This window comes from Gobius niger, assembly GCF_951799975.1.
Source record: "Gobius niger genome assembly, contig: SCAFFOLD_63, whole genome shotgun sequence".
Lineage (NCBI taxonomy): Eukaryota > Metazoa > Chordata > Actinopteri > Gobiiformes > Gobiidae > Gobius > Gobius niger.
The window spans coordinates 50,001-67,090 of NW_027639196.1; the positions used below are offsets into that span (position 1 = coordinate 50,001).

Here is a 17,090-nt window from a genome sequence, read left to right on the forward strand (position 1 = left end):
TCAGTGTTAAATGAGGCGTGTCCTGCTCACCTGGAGACTGGCTCGGACGGCCAAATACATCTGCTTCTGACAGGTGACTTTCATTTACCGGCCACCGAAACCAAATCTCCACTTTCTCTCTGAGATAAATGACCGGCTTATGTCATTCTGTTCAACGACAACAAACCTCCTCATTTTGGGAGGTTTTAATATTCATGTTGACTCCCCATCTGGCCACTTGGTGGCAGACTTCCTCCAAGTGCTTGACTTGACCTGAAACAGCACGTTGATATGCCCACACACAGAGGAGGTCACACTCTGGACTTGGTGATAACAGACTCTCTTCCACTAAAGAGCCTCCAAGTGGATGACATGAGGGTGTCAGATCAACTGCGCTGTTTCAGAGGAATCACCAATGTCAAATCTGAGTTTAAACAACATTTATCACACTGATTTGTCTGCAGATCTTAAAAATCTGCATGAAATCTGAAATACTACAACACAAATCTGCACAGGGTTTTTGAATAGCCACGCCCCAAAACAAGATCTGTCACTCACTCATGCTCAGCACTGTGGTTAGGGCTAACTCTAACCCTAACCCTGGTTTACATCAGAACTGAGGAAAGTGAAAAGCTCTATGTTACATCAGGCCTTACTGTGCATTAAACATGATCTAAAGTCAAATCAACCTACTGTAGAATAATCAATACAAATCCAGGCAGCTCTAAACAGCTCTTTGCAACCGTAAACCCCCCCCCCCCCCCCCCCCGTCATCAGTGCATCAGAGGCAGTGCCGTACATCTGTGACTTTTTTTACACTCGAAGTGGACACGATCCGTGGACCTCTCGCTCTAATGACTGACTTATCACCAGGACCTGTTCAGCTACAGGCTCATCTCCAACCGTCCATCCCTCTCGAAGGTTCTGGAGACGACTGTCCCGGGCCGGCTTCACGAACACCTGCGCTAACTCGCTGTACGAGAAATGTTAATCCAGTTTCCGCTCCGGCCACAGAACAGTCCATGTACCTGGGTGCTTTGACTGTAACATGTGGACTTCAGACCTGTCAAAATAAGAGACTCTGAAATGAACGCCTATAAAATACAGAAACTAAAGCCATCTGAGCCAGGTTTGTAAAATCACATGATTTACATGTTATTAGAAATGATCTCCAGGATTTCAGAATGGTAAATAATTCTCATAAAAGCCGTTTAAAGCTGACATTTCAAATCCCTGCTCTTGTTTTTGAACGGATCATGGATAATAAGGAATAATGGGGGATGTCGTGAATCTGAAGTGAACATGGACACAGATGATGTTTTATGACACTCTATTCCCAAAGTTAACGTTAAGCAAAGTTATACTTCATTAATCTCTGTGTAGAAGTTTGTTGTCTGCATTTGTCACTGTGGCGGGGGCGCCAGGAGGAGCAGTGAGCTGCTAAACAGGGTGAAGTGTCAACAATGGGTATTTTGCAGGAGCTGGGATTCAAACCCCCGACCTTCACGAGACGACCTGCTCTAGAACTGTGGCCCCAGTCATGGATTCAAACCCCCGACCTTCACGAGACGAGACGACCTGCTCTAGAACTGTGGCCCCAGTCATGGATTCAAACCCCCCGACCTTCATGAGACGACCTGCTCTAGAACTGTGACCCCAGTCATGGATTCAAACCCCCCGACCTTCATGAGACGACCTGCTCTAGAACTGTGACCCCAGTCATGGATTCAAACCCCCCGACCTTCATGAGACGAGACGACCTGCTCTAGAACTGTGGCCCCAGTCATGGATTCAAACCCCCGACCTTCATGAGACGACCTGCTCTAGAACTGTGGCCCCAGTCATGGATTCAAACCCCCCGACCTTCATGAGACGAGACGACCTGCTCTAGAACTGTGGCCCCAGTCATGGATTCAAACCCTCGACCTTCATGACACGACCTGCTCTAGAACTGTGACCCCAGTCATGGATTCAAACCCCCCGACCTTCACGAGACGACCTGCTCTAGAACTGTGACCCCAGTCATGGATTCAAACCCCTGACCTTCAGGAGACGACCTGCTCTAGAACTGTGACCCCAGTCATGGATTCAAACCCCCGACCTTCATGAGACGACCTGCTCTAGAACTGTGGCCCCAGTCATGGATTCAAACCCCTGACCTTCAGGAGACGACCTGCTCTAGAACTGTGACCCCAGTCATGGATTCAAACCCCTCGACCTTCATGACACGACCTGCTCTAGAACTGTGGCCCCAGTCATGGATTCAAACCCCTGACCTTCATGACACGAGACGACCTGTTCTAGAACTGTGGCCCCAGTCATGGATTCAAACCCCTGACCTTCATGAGACGACCTGCTCTAGAACTGTGGCCCCAGTCATGGATTCAAACCCCCGACCTTCACGAGACAAGACGACCTGCTCTAGAACTGTGGCCCCAGTCATGGATTCAAACCCCCGACCTTCATGAGACGACCTGCTCTAGAACTGTGGCCCCAGTCATGGATTCAAACCCCCGACCTTCACGAGACAAGACGACCTGCTCTAGAACTGTGGCCCCAGTCATGGATTCAAACCCCCGACCTTCACGACACGACCTGCTCTAGAACTGTGGCCCCAGTCATGGATTCAAACCCCCGACCTTCATGAGACGACCTGCTCTAGAACTGTGGTCCCAGTCATGGATTCAAACCCCCGACCTTCATGAGACGACCTGCTCTAGAACTGTGGCCCCAGTCATGGATTCAAACCCCCCCCCGACCTTCATGACACGAGACGACCTGCTCTAGAACTGTGGCCCCAGTCATGGATTCAAACCCCTGACCTTCATGAGACGACCTGCTCTAGAACTGTGGCCCCAGTCATGGATTCAAACCCCTGACCTTCATGAGACGAGACGACCTGCTCTAGAACTGTGGCCCCAGTCATGGATTCAAACCCTCGACCTTCATGAGACGACCTGCTCTAGAACTGTGGCCCCAGTCATGGATTCAAACCCCTGACCTTCATGAGACGAGACGACCTGCTCTAGAACTGTGGCCCCAGTCATGGATTCAAACCCCTCGACCTTCATGAGACGACCTGCTCTAGAACTGTGGCCCCAGTCATGGATTCAAACCCCCCGACCTTCATGACAAGACCTGCTCTAGAACTGTGGCCCCAGCCATGGATTCAAACCCCTCGACCTTCACGAGACGAGACGACCTGCTCTAGAACCACAGGTGACACGAGTCAGTCTGTGTTTGGATCGACAGAAGAAGAAACTCTCCTCCTCGTCTCTTCTGCAGATCCAAAACCCTTCACTTTGATTCCCACAGTTTACATTCTGCACCTCTACATCCTGTTATCTGTGTGAGCGTCACAGCGCCTCCCACAGGCCTGGAGGAGGAACCACAGACCTGTGTGAGCGTCACAGCGCCTCACACAGGCCTGGAGGAGGAACCACAGACCTGTGTGAGCGTCACAGCGCCTCCCACAGGCCTGGAGGAGGAACCACAGGCCTGTGTGAGCATCACAGCGCCTCCCACAGGCCTGGAGGAGGAACCACAGGCCTGTGTGAGCGTCACAGCGCCTCCCACAGGCCTGGAGGAGGAACCACAGACCTGTGTGAGCATCACAGCGCCTCCCACAGGCCTGGAGGAGGAACCACAGACCTGTGTGAGCATCACAGCGCCTCCCACAGGCCTGGAGGAGGAACCACAGACCTGTGTGAGCATCACAGCGCCTCCCACAGGCCTGGAGGAGGAACCACAGACCTGTGTGAGCGTCACAGCGCCTCCCACAGGCCTGGAGGAGGAACCACAGGCCTGTGTGAGCATCACAGCGCCTCCCACAGGCCTGGAGGAGGAACCACAGGCCTGTGTGAGCGTCACAGCGCCTCCCACAGGCCTGGAGGAGGAACCACAGGCCTGTGTGAGCGTCACAGCGCCTCCCACAGGCCTGGAGGAGGAACCACAGACCTGTGTGAGCATCACAGCGCCTCCCACAGGCCTGGAGGAGGAACCACAGACCTGTGTGAGCATCACAGCGCCTCCCACAGGCCTGGAGGAGGAACCACAGGCCTGTGTGAGCGTCACAGCGCCTCCCACAGGCCTGGAGGAGGAACCACAGACCTGTGTGAGCATCACAGCGCCTCCCACAGGCCTGGAGGAGGAACCACAGACCTGTGTGAGCGTCACAGCGCCTCCCACAGGCCTGGAGGAGGAACCACAGACCTGTGTGAGCATCACAGCGCCTCCCACAGGCCTGGAGGAGGAACCACAGGCCTGTGTGAGCATCACAGCGCCTCCCACAGGCCTGGAGGAGGAACCACAGGCCTGTGTGAGCGTCACAGCGCCTCCCACAGGCCTGGAGGAGGAACCACAGACCTGTGTGAGCGTCACAGCGCCTCCCACAGGCCTGGAGGAGGAACCACAGACCTGTGTGAGCGTCACAGCGCCTCCCACAGGCCTGGAGGAGGAACCACAGACCTTTGTGAGCGTCACAGCGCCTCCCACAGGCCTGGAGGAGGAACCACAGACCTGAGCCGACCCATGTGGACAAACACGTTTACTGAGCTGCTTCAGGCTCACAGGGGAAGGTTCTGAAAATATAAGCGCTTCATGTGGATATGGTCTTAGTCGTCCTTAAAGGTCCTATATCCTGCAAAATCGACTTTTTAGAGCTTTTAGCCATGTTGTTTTGCTATTTCCTTATCAAAAACACCCCCAGAGTGGTTTGTGGCTTCATTCACGCAGCTCTCAGTAATCCTCCTGAATCCTGCTCTCTGAGGCTCCGCCCTCCTGCTCTCTGAGGCTCCGCCCTCCTGCTCTCTGAGGCTCCGCCCTCCTGCTCTCTGAGGCTCCGCTCTCTGAGGCTCCGCCCTCCTGCTCTCTGAGGCTCCGCCCTCTCCTGGTGAACGACTGACCTGCTCAGTTGTGTCGTCACAGCGAAACAGAAGTGCTCGACATCTGTAAAGTTATGTCTTACAGCCTGATTTTAATTTGTAAAACAGCGTTTTCATTATTTCTGTCGTAAGAGAGAAACAAAGAGGAATAAAAAGGATGTGCCCGAGGTGCTTCCAGGTCAGCTGAGGCCAAAACAAACCCTGAGCGTCTGAACAGATCAGTCATGTTTGCGCTGCAGCTGAAGATGGAGCTCGTTATAACTGGACACACCTGTTCTTTATTCTTACCTAACGATCATGTCACGGAAAAACAGAAGCGCGTTTGGCTACGAGGACGAGGAGTTTATTCAACCCTTTTCAGGAAGAGGCCACTCAGCTGTTTTTTTCTCCAGGATTCAGCGACTTTCACCAAAATATTGTTTTTCTGTGACTGTCACTGATGGATGTTTGTGAACCTTCACCAGAACCAAAGTGGATTAACTTTTATAACCAACACCCATAATGTAAACAGGATGGAGCAGAGGGTGAGTCAGTCCAAACGCGGGTTAGCTTGTGTGTTAGCATATTAGCATGTGTGTTAGCATATTAGCATGTGTGTTAGCATATTAGCATGTGTGTGTTAGCATATTAGCATGTGTGTTAGCATATTAGCATGTGTGTTAGCATATTAGCTTGTGTGTTAGCATATTAGCTTGTGTGTTAGCATATTAGCATGTGTGTTAGCATATTAGCATGTGTGTTAGCATATTAGCTTGTGTGTTAGCATATTAGCTTGTGTGTTAGCATATTAGCTTGTGTGTTAGCATATTAGCATGTGTGTTAGCATATTAGCATGTGTGTTAGCATATTAGCTTGTGTGTTAGCATATTAGCTTGTGTGTTAGCATATTAGCATGTGTGTTAGCATATTAGCATGTGTGTTAGCATATTAGCTTGTGTGTTAGCATATTAGCTTGTGTGTTAGCATATTAGCTTGTGTGTTAGCATATTAGCTTGTGTGTTAGCATATTAGCATGTGTGTTAGCATATTAGCATGTGTGTTAGCATATTAGCATGTGTGTTAGCATATTAGCTTGTGTATTAGCATATTAGCTTGTGTGTTAGCATATTAGCTTGTGTGTTAGCCATTTATGAAGCTGTGTTGCAGATGTCAACTCCGTATAACTGCATCGTGAAGTAACTTCACTTATTGCTGTTTATTTATATTACGGTAAAGTGCGGAGAGAGGAGGCGGAGTTAACTGAGAGAGGGGGCGGGGCTAACTGAATCGAAGCGTTGTGTCTTCCGGGTTCGAAAAATACCTCCAGAAAACACTTATATTTATCACAAAAATGAGTGCTCCATAATGGTAGAGGTACAATATATCATATAAATGCCTGTACTTAACTTTGGAATGGCTAAAATAGCAGGATATAGATCCTTTAAGTCGTTTTCTGTGTTTTCTGACATTTTCTGTGAATTTTCTTTGTAAATATCTCGATTTCCACAGGATTTTAACTTTTGTTCACGGCGTAAGTGTCTCAGATTCAAACTCTTTCCTCCAAGATGAAATCAGCGCAGAGTTGAACATAACCCCATGATTAAAGCGATAGTTATGTTCAGGTTGATACTTCCTCTTCATAAAGCGGTGGTTCAGGTCAGACCGGTCCTTGTCCTTCAGAACTACAGCACGTGTGGTGATGTAGCGCCTCCATCAGGACGTCCCTGTGAACTGCAGCCAAAGGGACGGGCTCTGGAAACTGAGCCGAGATTTAACCTGGACCTCACAGAGAAGCTGCTCTTTGACCTCTTACCCCCACTTTAACACATGCTCTCCTGTACAGCTTTACCCAAATCTAAAAGCTTACAGCCTACAGGCCAGTGAAACGCCTCATTTGAAAGCTAAGACCTGCGAAATTCAAGTCAGCGATTCAAAGGAACAGGATCAACAGGATTTCAGATGTTTTTGTTCCGTCAGAGCCGCGTGAGACACTGATATATTTACTTTATCATCGTAACTTTGTTCCTAAAACCTCGTTCTGACGTAAAAGAAGAGGCTGAAATCATGTGAAAACAAAGATATTTTCATCATGTTTAACACAGTCAGTCAGATACAGTTAGTCTAAGAAGTTTATCAACTAAAACTACATTAAATCAAAGTAAACTCTGGTGAAAATGGAATAAAAACAGTAATAGGAAAAATAAACCTGTCAGTGACCTTCATGTGTTTTTGCCACATTTTTGAAGTGTTTTTGTCTCTTTTGTCGTCGTGTTTTTAATGCGGTTTTGACACTTTAGTTTTTTATATTTTGTTTGAAGCTTTTAGATTTGGGTAAAGCACAAATGTGCTCGGTTCAGGTGAGGGTTAAAGGTTAAAGGTTAAAGGTTAAAGATTAAAGGTTAAAGGTTAAAGATTAAAGGTTAAAGATTAAAGGTTAAAGGTTAAAGGTTAAAGGTTAAAGGTTAAAGGTTAAACGTGCTTCAGAAATAAAGTCAGATTAAAGACAACCCGGTACAACAAACAACTGATGTATCAGAGGTGCATGCTGGGAGCTGTAGTGTGTACAGAGGTGCATGCTGGGAGCTGTAGTCTGTACAGAGGTGCATGCTGGGAGCTGTAGTGTAACAGAGGTGCATGCTGGGAGCTGTAGTGTGTACAGAGGTGCATGCTGGGAGCTGTAGTGTGTACAGAGGTGCATGCTGGGAGCTGTAGTGTGTACAGAGGTGCATGCTGGGAGCTGTAGTGTGTATCAGAGGTGCATGCTGGGAGCTGTAGTGTGTATCAGAGGTGCATGCTGGGAGCTGTAGTGTGTACAGAGGTGCATGCTGGGAGCTGTAGTGTGTACAGAGGTGCATGCTGGGAGCTGTAGTGTGTACAGAGGTGCATGCTGGGAGCTGTAGTCACTACAGAGGTGCATGCTGGGAGCTGTAGTCTGTACAGAGGTGCATGCTGGGAGCTGTAGTCTGTACAGAGGTGCATGCTGGGAGCTGTAGTGTGTACAGAGGTGCATGCTGGGAGCTGTAGTCTGTACAGAGGTGCATGCTGGGAGCTGTAGTCACTACAGAGGTGCATGCTGGGAGCTGTAGTGTGTACAGAGGTGCATGCTGGGAGCTGTAGTGTGTACAGAGGTGCATGCTGGGAGCTGTAGTGTGTACAGAGGTGCATGCTGGGAGCTGTAGTGTGTACAGAGGTGCATGCTGGGAGCTGTAGTGTGTACAGAGGTGCATGCTGGGAGCTGTAGTGTGTACAGAGGTGCATGCTGGGAGCTGTAGTGTGTACAGAGGTGCATGCTGGGAGCTGTAGTGTGTACAGAGGTGCATGCTGGGAGCTGTAGTGTGTATCAGAGGTGCATGCTGGGAGCTGTAGTCTGTACAGAGGTGCATGCTGGGAGCTGTAGTCTGTACAGAGGTGCATGCTGGGAGCTGTAGTCAGTACAGAGGTGCATGCTGGGAGCTGTAGTGTGTACAGAGGTGCATGCTGGGAGCTGTAGTGTGTACAGAGGTGCATGCTGGGAGCTGTAGTCACTACAGAGGTGCATGCTGGGAGCTGTAGTCAGTACAGAGGTGCATGCTGGGAGCTGTAGTGTGTACAGAGGTGCATGCTGGGAGCTGTAGTGTGTACAGAGGTGCATGCTGGGAGCTGTAGTCACTACAGAGGTGCATGCTGGGAGCTGTAGTCACTACAGAGGTGCATGCTGGGAGCTGTAGTCACTACAGAGGTGCATGCTGGGAGCTGTAGTGTGTACAGAGGTGCATGCTGGGAGCTGTAGTGTGTACAGAGGTGCATGCTGGGAGCTGTAGTGTGTACAGAGGTGCATGCTGGGAGCTGTAGTCTGTACAGAGGTGCATGCTGGGAGCTGTAGTGTAACAGAGGTGCATGCTGGGAGCTGTAGTCTGTACAGAGGTGCATGCTGGGAGCTGTAGTCTGTACAGAGGTGCATGCTGGGAGCTGTAGTGTGTACAGAGGTGCATGCTGGGAGCTGTAGTCACTACAGAGGTGCATGCTGGGAGCTGTAGTGTGTACAGAGGTGCATGCTGGGAGCTGTAGTCACTACAGAGGTGCTTTGTTATGATTATAAAGGAGTTTCCAAATACTGTTCATAATCTTTATATTTTTGAGCTGCTTCTTTTATTCTTTATTTGATCTTTTGTTTGAAACACTTGGACTTTAATGAATTCTATGATCTTTCCTCAGAAACAAAGAATGAAAGTTTTAATGAAAATGTTTCTGGTACAAAACTCTTCTTCATCTAAGGGAACATTGTGTGAAAACTGGACAAAAATACTTAGTGAAAAATCCTTTATTTGAGCTGAACCAAAAGTCACTTCCTTAGTCCCGTCCCGGACCCTAAACCCTCAGAACCCTCAGAACCCTCAGAACCCTCAGAACCCTCAGAACCCTCAGAACCCTCACCCTCAGAACCTGGATCTACAGAGGATTTCACGCGGTTCCTGTTTTCCTGCTGAATCAAACTGAAGCTGTTTCTCGTGTCTGTCTCTTTAAGAGGCTGCTGCTCTGACCCCTCCCTCTTCCTCCTCTTCCTCACATTGTTCTGATGCCGGCCCCGGACTGGGATGAACCAGGACTAACCCAGGACTAAAGGAGGACTAACCAGGACTAACCGGGGAGTAACACGGGACTAAACCCGGACTAAACCCGGACTAAACCCGGTCCGGACTCTGCCTCTGCCTCCTGTGCTCACGCTGCTCTGATTCTCCTCTCACTCCGATCCTTTTGTCTGGAGGAGGTTATGAGGATGTTGTCACCGCCTCCTCCAGGTCTGGTTTGGGTCAGACCTGGGCCGGGTCTGGGCCGGGTCTGGTCCCTCTCAGTGTGTTAGCTCCTCCCTGATCCTCCGATTGATTTGTATTGATTTTTCCTTTGTCTTTTATCGACGGGTTTGTCGTTTCTCTGACGGACGTTTCCTGTTTCTATCGACGCTCATTGATCTGCCCTGGACGCCGTTCCATCCTCAGTGATTCTACCTGATTCTACCGGGATCTACCTGGATCTACCTGGATCTACTGGGTTCCTTTAGTTCCTCCAGTGAGTGTCGTCTCCTCAGAGTCGGCTCATTAAGGGAGAACAGTTCGGTGGAATCTCAGAAACCCACAACTGTCACTGAAACCTCCTCCTTTCTACTGGATTCTCATATATTCTACTGGGTTCTACAGGGTTCTACTGGGTTCTACTGGGTTCTACTGGGTTCTACTGGGTCCTGGCGTCGCCCTGGTTCCCTCTCAGTTCCTCTGAGGATCTGGGAAGTCGCCTGACGTGAGCAGAATCGCGCTGAAGTCCAGGATTAGCCTTTGATGGAGATGAACGACGCTCAGAGACTGATTTGTCTTTGAAAACTCTTCGCTCCTCCTGTGGTGTGCCATCTCCTCGTGGTGCTCCGGGGTGGTCCCAGGTCCTCCGGGGTGGTCCCAGGTCCCCTGAGGTCCCCTGAGGTCCGGGGTGAGGTCCGGTCTGAGGTCCGGTGTGAGCCCGGGTCGAGATGCTATGACGCCACGCGCCGCTGGAGGTGAGTGAACCGTGGTAGGAGACAGATTTACGAGGGGGAAGAGGCAGAGGGAGGGAGGGAGGGAGGAGGGAGGGGGGAGGGAGGGGGGGCCCCGGTGCCTCTGCAGCCGTCGCCATGGAGACCGTATCCCCCCGTCTCCGAGGGGGATGGGGGGCGTCGCCATGGAGACGGTGCCCTCAGCTCGAGGAGCAGAGAGGGAGGGGGTGGATTTATTATTTAGACTTTAGACAGGACTGAAATAGAGCTCAGAGGAACAGATTCAGATTCAGGAACAGATTCAGATTCAGGAACAGATTCAGGTTCAGATTCAGATTCAGGTTCAGATTCAGCCCTGAACAAAGGGACGGCTTTAGATTTGGGTAAAGCTGAACTGGGGAAATGCATGGGGTTTAGAGGTGAATATCATCAGTCGCCTTCATGATCTCAGAGACAAATGGATCAGAGAGAGTTCTTCATCATGAGGCTCTTTCAGTCGGTGAAGTTTGGAGGGTTTTAGTCGAGGAAAATATCTGGATGTTTAAGTCACAGTTTCAGGATGAGGGTCATGAACTCTTCAGTTTCAGGGTCTCAGGAACTCTTCGTTTTAGTCTCATTTTAGTCCAAATAAACATAAGTTTGACTAAAATGATGATGAAATATTTGAGTGGACGAAGTGAACGTGTCTCTGTGTCAGCGACGCCTCAGGCCGACCTTCTGTTTCCTGTTGTTTACTTTTGTTTCCTGTTGTTTTGCTCTGATAAACAGCTTTAGTCCCGCCCCCTTCATTGACCCTAATGCCCCCCACTCTTTAAATCATACTAGCCCCCCCAAAAAAAAACAAAAAACAAAAGCTGCTAAAGCCCCGACTCTTTACACACATCTGTCACTTCACGTTCTCCTAAATCTCCAAACACTCACTGACCCACAGACTCATAACCCCCCCCTCAGCCCCCCCCCGACACCCTCCTAATCCTCACTCCTCTAAAAGTGTTTTGACTGAATGACTTTCTCCTTAACGATGAAACCAACCATCAGAACTCTTGTAGTTTATATATATATATATATATATAAATACAGTGCCTCTCGTAAGTATTCATACACCTTGAACTTTTGCACATTTTGTCATGTTTTCAGCCCTAAACATAAAGATTTAATTTCTTTACTGAACGTTCACACACAAGTAACAGACGACTGTGAAGTGAAAGCAAAATGACACATGATTCTGTTATTTTTCAAAAAATAGAAAAGTGAAAAGTGGGGCTTGCATAAGTATCATACAGCATTTTCTGACTGCATTAAATCACCTTTAAAACATTCCTCATGACTCCAGAATGTTCACACCTTGGCCTAACGGTTAAACAGAGGCACCTGTGTGTAATCTACTCTCAGTATAATTACAGCTGTTCTTTCAGGCCCTCAGAGCTGTGGTCACTAAACAACATCATGAAGGTCCAGGAGCACCAGAGAGGTCAGGGATAAAGCTGTGGAGAAGTTTAAAGCAGCCTTAAGTTATACAAAGATTTCCCAAGATTTAAACATCTCCCGGAGCAACTGTTCAATCCATCATTCAGAAATGGAAAGAGTAAAGCACCACTGCCAACTTACCAAGACACGGCTGTTCACCTAAACTAACAAACTGAACAAGGAGACACTGGTGAGAAATACAACCAAGTGCCCCAAGATAACTCTGGAGGAGCTGTGAAGTCCTGCCGCTGAGCTGGAGGAATCTGTACATGGGACAACTATAAGTCGTATCTACACAAATCTGGCCTTCATGGACGAGTGGAAGAAAAAAGACATTATTGAAAGGAGGCCATAAGAAATCCTGTTTGAAGTTTGCTGAAGTCATATGGAGGACACAGCTCCATGTGGAAGAAGGAGCTTTGGTCAGATGAGACAAACGTTATGTATGGAGCAAACCTGACACTGCTCATGGTCCTGAGTGCACCATCCCCAGTGTCAGATATACGGGGGGGAGCATCATGCTGTGGGGCTGCTTTTCCTCAGCGGGGACTGGGGAGATTGTAAGAATAGTTGTGAAGATGGATGGAGCCAAATACAGAGACGAAAACCTGCTGGAGTCACAAGAGAACTGAGGCTGGGGCAGAGCTTCACCTTCAGCAGGACAATGACCCTAAACACAAAGATAAATCTACAATGGAATGGTTCAATAAAAACATATTAATGTGTTAGAATGGCCCAGTCAAAGTCCTGACCTGAATCCTATTGAAAATCTGTGGAATAATGTGAAAACTGCTGTTCAGAAACGCTCTCCTTCTAATGTGACAGAGCTGGAGTTGTTTTGTAAAGAGGAAATGTCAGTCTCTACATGTGCTAATCTTGTAGAGTCAGACCCAAATGACTTGTGCTGTTATTGCAGTAAAAGGGGGTCCACAAAGTATTCATTCATGCTGTATGATAGTTATGCAAGCCCCACTTTTCACTTTTCTATTTTTTGAAAAATAACAGAATCATGTATCATTTTGCTTTCACTTCACAGTCGTCTGTTACTTGTGTGTGAACGTTCAGTAAAAAAATCTAAATAAAATCTTTATGTTTAGGGTTGTAAACATGACACAATGTGCAAAAGTTGAAGGTGTATGAATACTTTCGAGAGGCTCTGTATGTCTCACATACAAACACACACACACACACACACACACACACACACACACACACACACACACACACACACACACACACACACACACACACACACACACACACACACACACACACACACACACACACACACACACACACACACACACACACACACACACACTAATCCCCCTCAGTCTGACCTCGACCCAAACAAAGACTGTCCCACTTCCTTTGTCTGACGCTTCATTAGAGACACACTTCTGTGACAGCAGGACTTAAACCTGAGACCAGACTCTGAGACCAGACCAGACTCTGAGACCAGACCACAGACCAGGCCCTAACCCTGAGACCCTGAGACCCTGAGACCCTGAGACCCTGAGACCCTGAGACCCTGAGACCCTGAGACCAGACCTGACCCTAACTCTGAGATCAGACCAGAGACCCTGCTCCGCCTGAGACAGGACTCTAGAACATGTTCCTGTCCTGTAGAGTGGTTTCTCTAGAACATGTTCCTGTCCCGTAGAGTGGGATCTAGAACATGTTCCTGTCCTGTAGAGTGGTTTCTCTAGAACATGTTCCTGTCCTGTAGAGCGGTTTCTCTAGAACATGTTCCTGTCCCGTAGAGTGGTTTCTCTAGAACATGTTCCTGTCCCGTAGAGTGGTTTCTCTAGAACATGTTCCTGTCCTGTAGAGTGGTTTCTCTAGAACATGTTCCTGTCCCGTAGAGTGGTTTCTCTAGAACATGTTCCTGTCCCGTAGAGTGGTTTCTCTAGAACATGTTCCTGTCCCGTAGAGTGGTTTCTCTAGAACATGTTCCTGTCCCGTAGAGTGGTTTCACTAGAACATGTTCCTGTCCTGTAGAGTGGTTTCTCTAGAACATGTTCCTGTCCCGTAGAGTGGGATCTAGAACATGTTCCTGTCCTGTAGAGTGGTTTCTCTAGAACATGTTCCTGTCCTGTAGAGTGGTTTCTCTAGAACATGTTCCTGTCCCGTAGAGTGGTTTCTCTAGAACATGTTCCTGTCCCGTAGAGTGGGATCTAGAACATGTTCCTGTCCTGTAGAGTGGTTTCTCTAGAACATGTTCCTGTCCTGTAGAGTGGTTTCTCTAGAACATGTTCCTGTCCTGTAGAGTGGTTTCTCTAGAACATGTTCCTGTCCCGTAGAGTGGGATCTAGAACATGTTCCTGTCCTGTAGAGTGGTTTCTCTAGAACATGTTCCTGTCCCGTAGAGTGGTTTCTCTAGAACATGTTCCTGTCCCGTAGAGTGGGATCTAGAACATGTTCCTGTCCTGTAGAGTGGTTTCTCTAGAACATGTTCCTGTCCCGTAGAGTGGTTTCTCTAGAACATGTTCCTGTCCCGTAGAGTGGTTTCTCTAGAACATGTTCCTGTCCCGTAGAGTGGTTTCTCTAGAACATGTTCCTGTCCCGTAGAGTGGTTTCTCTAGAACATGTTCCTGTCCCGTAGAGTGGTTTCTCTAGAACATGTTCCTGTCCTGTAGAGTGGGATCTAGAACATGTTCCTGTCCTGTAGAGTGGTTTCTCTAGAACATGTTCCTGTCCTGTAGAGTGGGATCTAGAACATGTTCCTGTCCCGTAGAGTGGGATCTAGAACATGTTCCTGTCCTGTAGAGTGGTTTCTCTAGAACATGTTCCTGTCCCGTAGAGTGGTTTCTCTAGAACATGTTCCTGTCCCGTAGAGTGGTTTCTCTAGAACATGTTCCTGTCCCGTAGAGTGGTTTCTCTAGAACATGTTCCTGTCCCGTAGAGTGGTTTCTCTAGAACATGTTCCTGTCCCGTAGAGTGGGATCTAGAACATGTTCCTGTCCTGTAGAGTGGTTTCTCTAGAACATGTTCCTGTCCTGTAGAGTGGTTTCTCTAGAACATGTTCCTGTCCCGTAGAGCGGTTTCTCTAGAACATGTTCCTGTCCTGTAGAGTGGTTTCTCTAGAACATGTTCCTGTCCTGTAGAGTGGTTTCTCTAGAACATGTTCCTGTCCTGTAGAGTGGGATCTAGAACATGTTCCTGTCCTGTAGAGTGGCTTCTCTAGAACATGTTCCTGTCCTGTAGAGTGGTTTCTCTAGAACATGTTCCTGTCCCGTAGAGTGGTTTCTCTAGAACATGTTCCTGTCCTGTAGAGTGGGATCTCTAGAACATGTTCCTGTCCCGTAGAGTGGTTTCTCTAGAACATGTTCCTGTCCTGTAGAGTGGTTTCTCTAGAACATGTTCCTGTCCTGTAGAGTGGTTTCTCTAGAACATGTTCCTGTCCTGTAGAGTGGTTTCTCTAGAACATGTTCCTGTCCCGTAGAGTGGTTTCTCTAGAACATGTTCCTGTCCTGTAGAGTGGTTTCTCTAGAACATGTTCCTGTCCCATAGAGTGGTTTCTCTAGAACATGTTCCTGTCCTGTAGAGTGGGATCTAGAACATGTTCCTGTCCCGTAGAGTGGGATCTAGAACATGTTCCTGTCCCGTAGAGTGGTTTCTCTAGAACATGTTCCTGTCCCGTAGAGTGGTTTCTCTAGAACATGTTCCTGTCCCGTAGAGTGGTTTCTCTAGAACATGTTCCTGTCCCGTAGAGTGGTTTCTCTAGAACATGTTCCTGTCCCGTAGAGTGGTTTCTCTAGAACATGTTCCTGTCCTGTAGAGTGGTTTCTCTAGAACATGTTCCTGTCCTGTAGAGTGGTTTCTCTAGAACATGTTCCTGTCCTGTAGAGTGGTTTATCTAGAACATGTTCCTGTCCCGTAGAGTGGTTTCTCTAGAACATGTTCCTGTCCCGTAGAGTGGTTTCTCTAGAACATGTTCCTGTCCTGTAGAGTGGTTTCTCTAGAACATGTTCCTGTCCCGTAGAGTGGGATCTAGAACATGTTCCTGTCCTGTAGAGTGGTTTCTCTAGAACATGTTCCTGTCCTGTAGAGTGGTTTCTCTAGAACATGTTCCTGTCCTGTAGAGTGGTTTCTCTAGAACATGTTCCTGTCCCGTAGAGTGGTTTCTCTAGAACATGTTCCTGTCCTGTAGAGTGGTTTCTCTAGAACATGTTCCTGTCCTGTAGAGTGGTTTCTCTAGAACATGTTCCTGTCCTGTAGAGTGGTTTCTCTAGAACATGTTCCTGTCCTGTAGAGTGGTTTCTCTAGAACATGTTCCTGTCCCGTAGAGTGGTTTCTCTAGAACATGTTCCTGTCCTGTAGAGTGGTTTCTCTAGAACATGTTCCTGTCCCGTAGAGTGGTTTCTCTAGAACATGTTCCTGTCCCGTAGAGTGGGATCTAGAACATGTTCCTGTCCTGTAGAGTGGTTTCTCTAGAACATGTTCCTGTCCTGTAGAGTGGTTTCTCTAGAACATGTTCCTGTCCTGTAGAGTGGTTTCTCTAGAACATGTTCCTGTCCTGTAGAGTGGTTTCTCTAGAACATGTTCCTGTCCTGTAGAGTGGTTTCTCTAGAACATGTTCCTGTCCTGTAGAGTGGTTTCTCTAGAACATGTTCCTGTCCTGTAGAGTGGTTTCTCTAGAACATGTTCCTGTCCTGTAGAGTGGTTTCTCTAGAACATGTTCCTGTCCCGTAGAGTGGTTTCTCTAGAACATGTTCCTGTCCTGTAGAGTGGTTTCTCTAGAACATGTTCCTGTCCTGTAGAGTGGTTTCTCTAGAACATGTTCCTGTCCCGTAGAGTGGTTTCTCTAGAACATGTTCCTGTCCTGTAGAGTGGTTTCTCTAGAACATGTTCCTGTCCTGTAGAGTGGTTTCTCTAGAACATGTTCCTGTCCTGTAGAGTGGTTTCTCTAGAACATGTTCCTGTCCCGTAGAGTGGTTTCTCTAGAACATGTTCCTGTCCTGTAGAGTGGTTTCTCTAGAACATGTTCCTGTCCTGTAGAGTGGTTTCTCTAGAACATGTTCCTGTCCTGTAGAGTGGTTTCTCTAGAACATGTTCCTGTCCTGTAGAGTGGTTTCTCTAGAACATGTTCCTGTCCTGTAGAGCGGTTTCTCTAGAACATGTTCCTGTCCTGTAGAGTGGGATCTAGAACATGTTCCTGTCCTGTAGAGTGGTTTCTCTAGAACATGTTCCTGTCCCGTAGAGTGGTTTCTCTAGAACATGTTCCTGTCCTGTAGAGTGGTTTCTCTAGAACATGTTCCTGTCCTGTAGAGTGGTTTCTC

The 17,090-nt window shown here is 48.1% G+C and overlaps 1 protein-coding gene across 1 annotated transcript in view; it reads left to right on the forward strand.

Annotated features, from left to right (window-relative positions):
• The first annotated feature begins 10,309 nt into the window (after window positions 1–10,309).
• LOC306982776 (phosphatidylinositol 4,5-bisphosphate 3-kinase catalytic subunit alpha isoform-like) overlaps window positions 10,310–17,090 on the forward strand; it is a 60,157-nt gene continuing 53,376 nt past the window's right edge. Inside the window, exon 1 of the mRNA XM_079583231.1 lies at window positions 10,310–10,365. The gene's annotated coding sequence lies outside the window, so the exon portion shown is untranslated. The remainder of the gene's footprint in view (window positions 10,366–17,090) is intronic.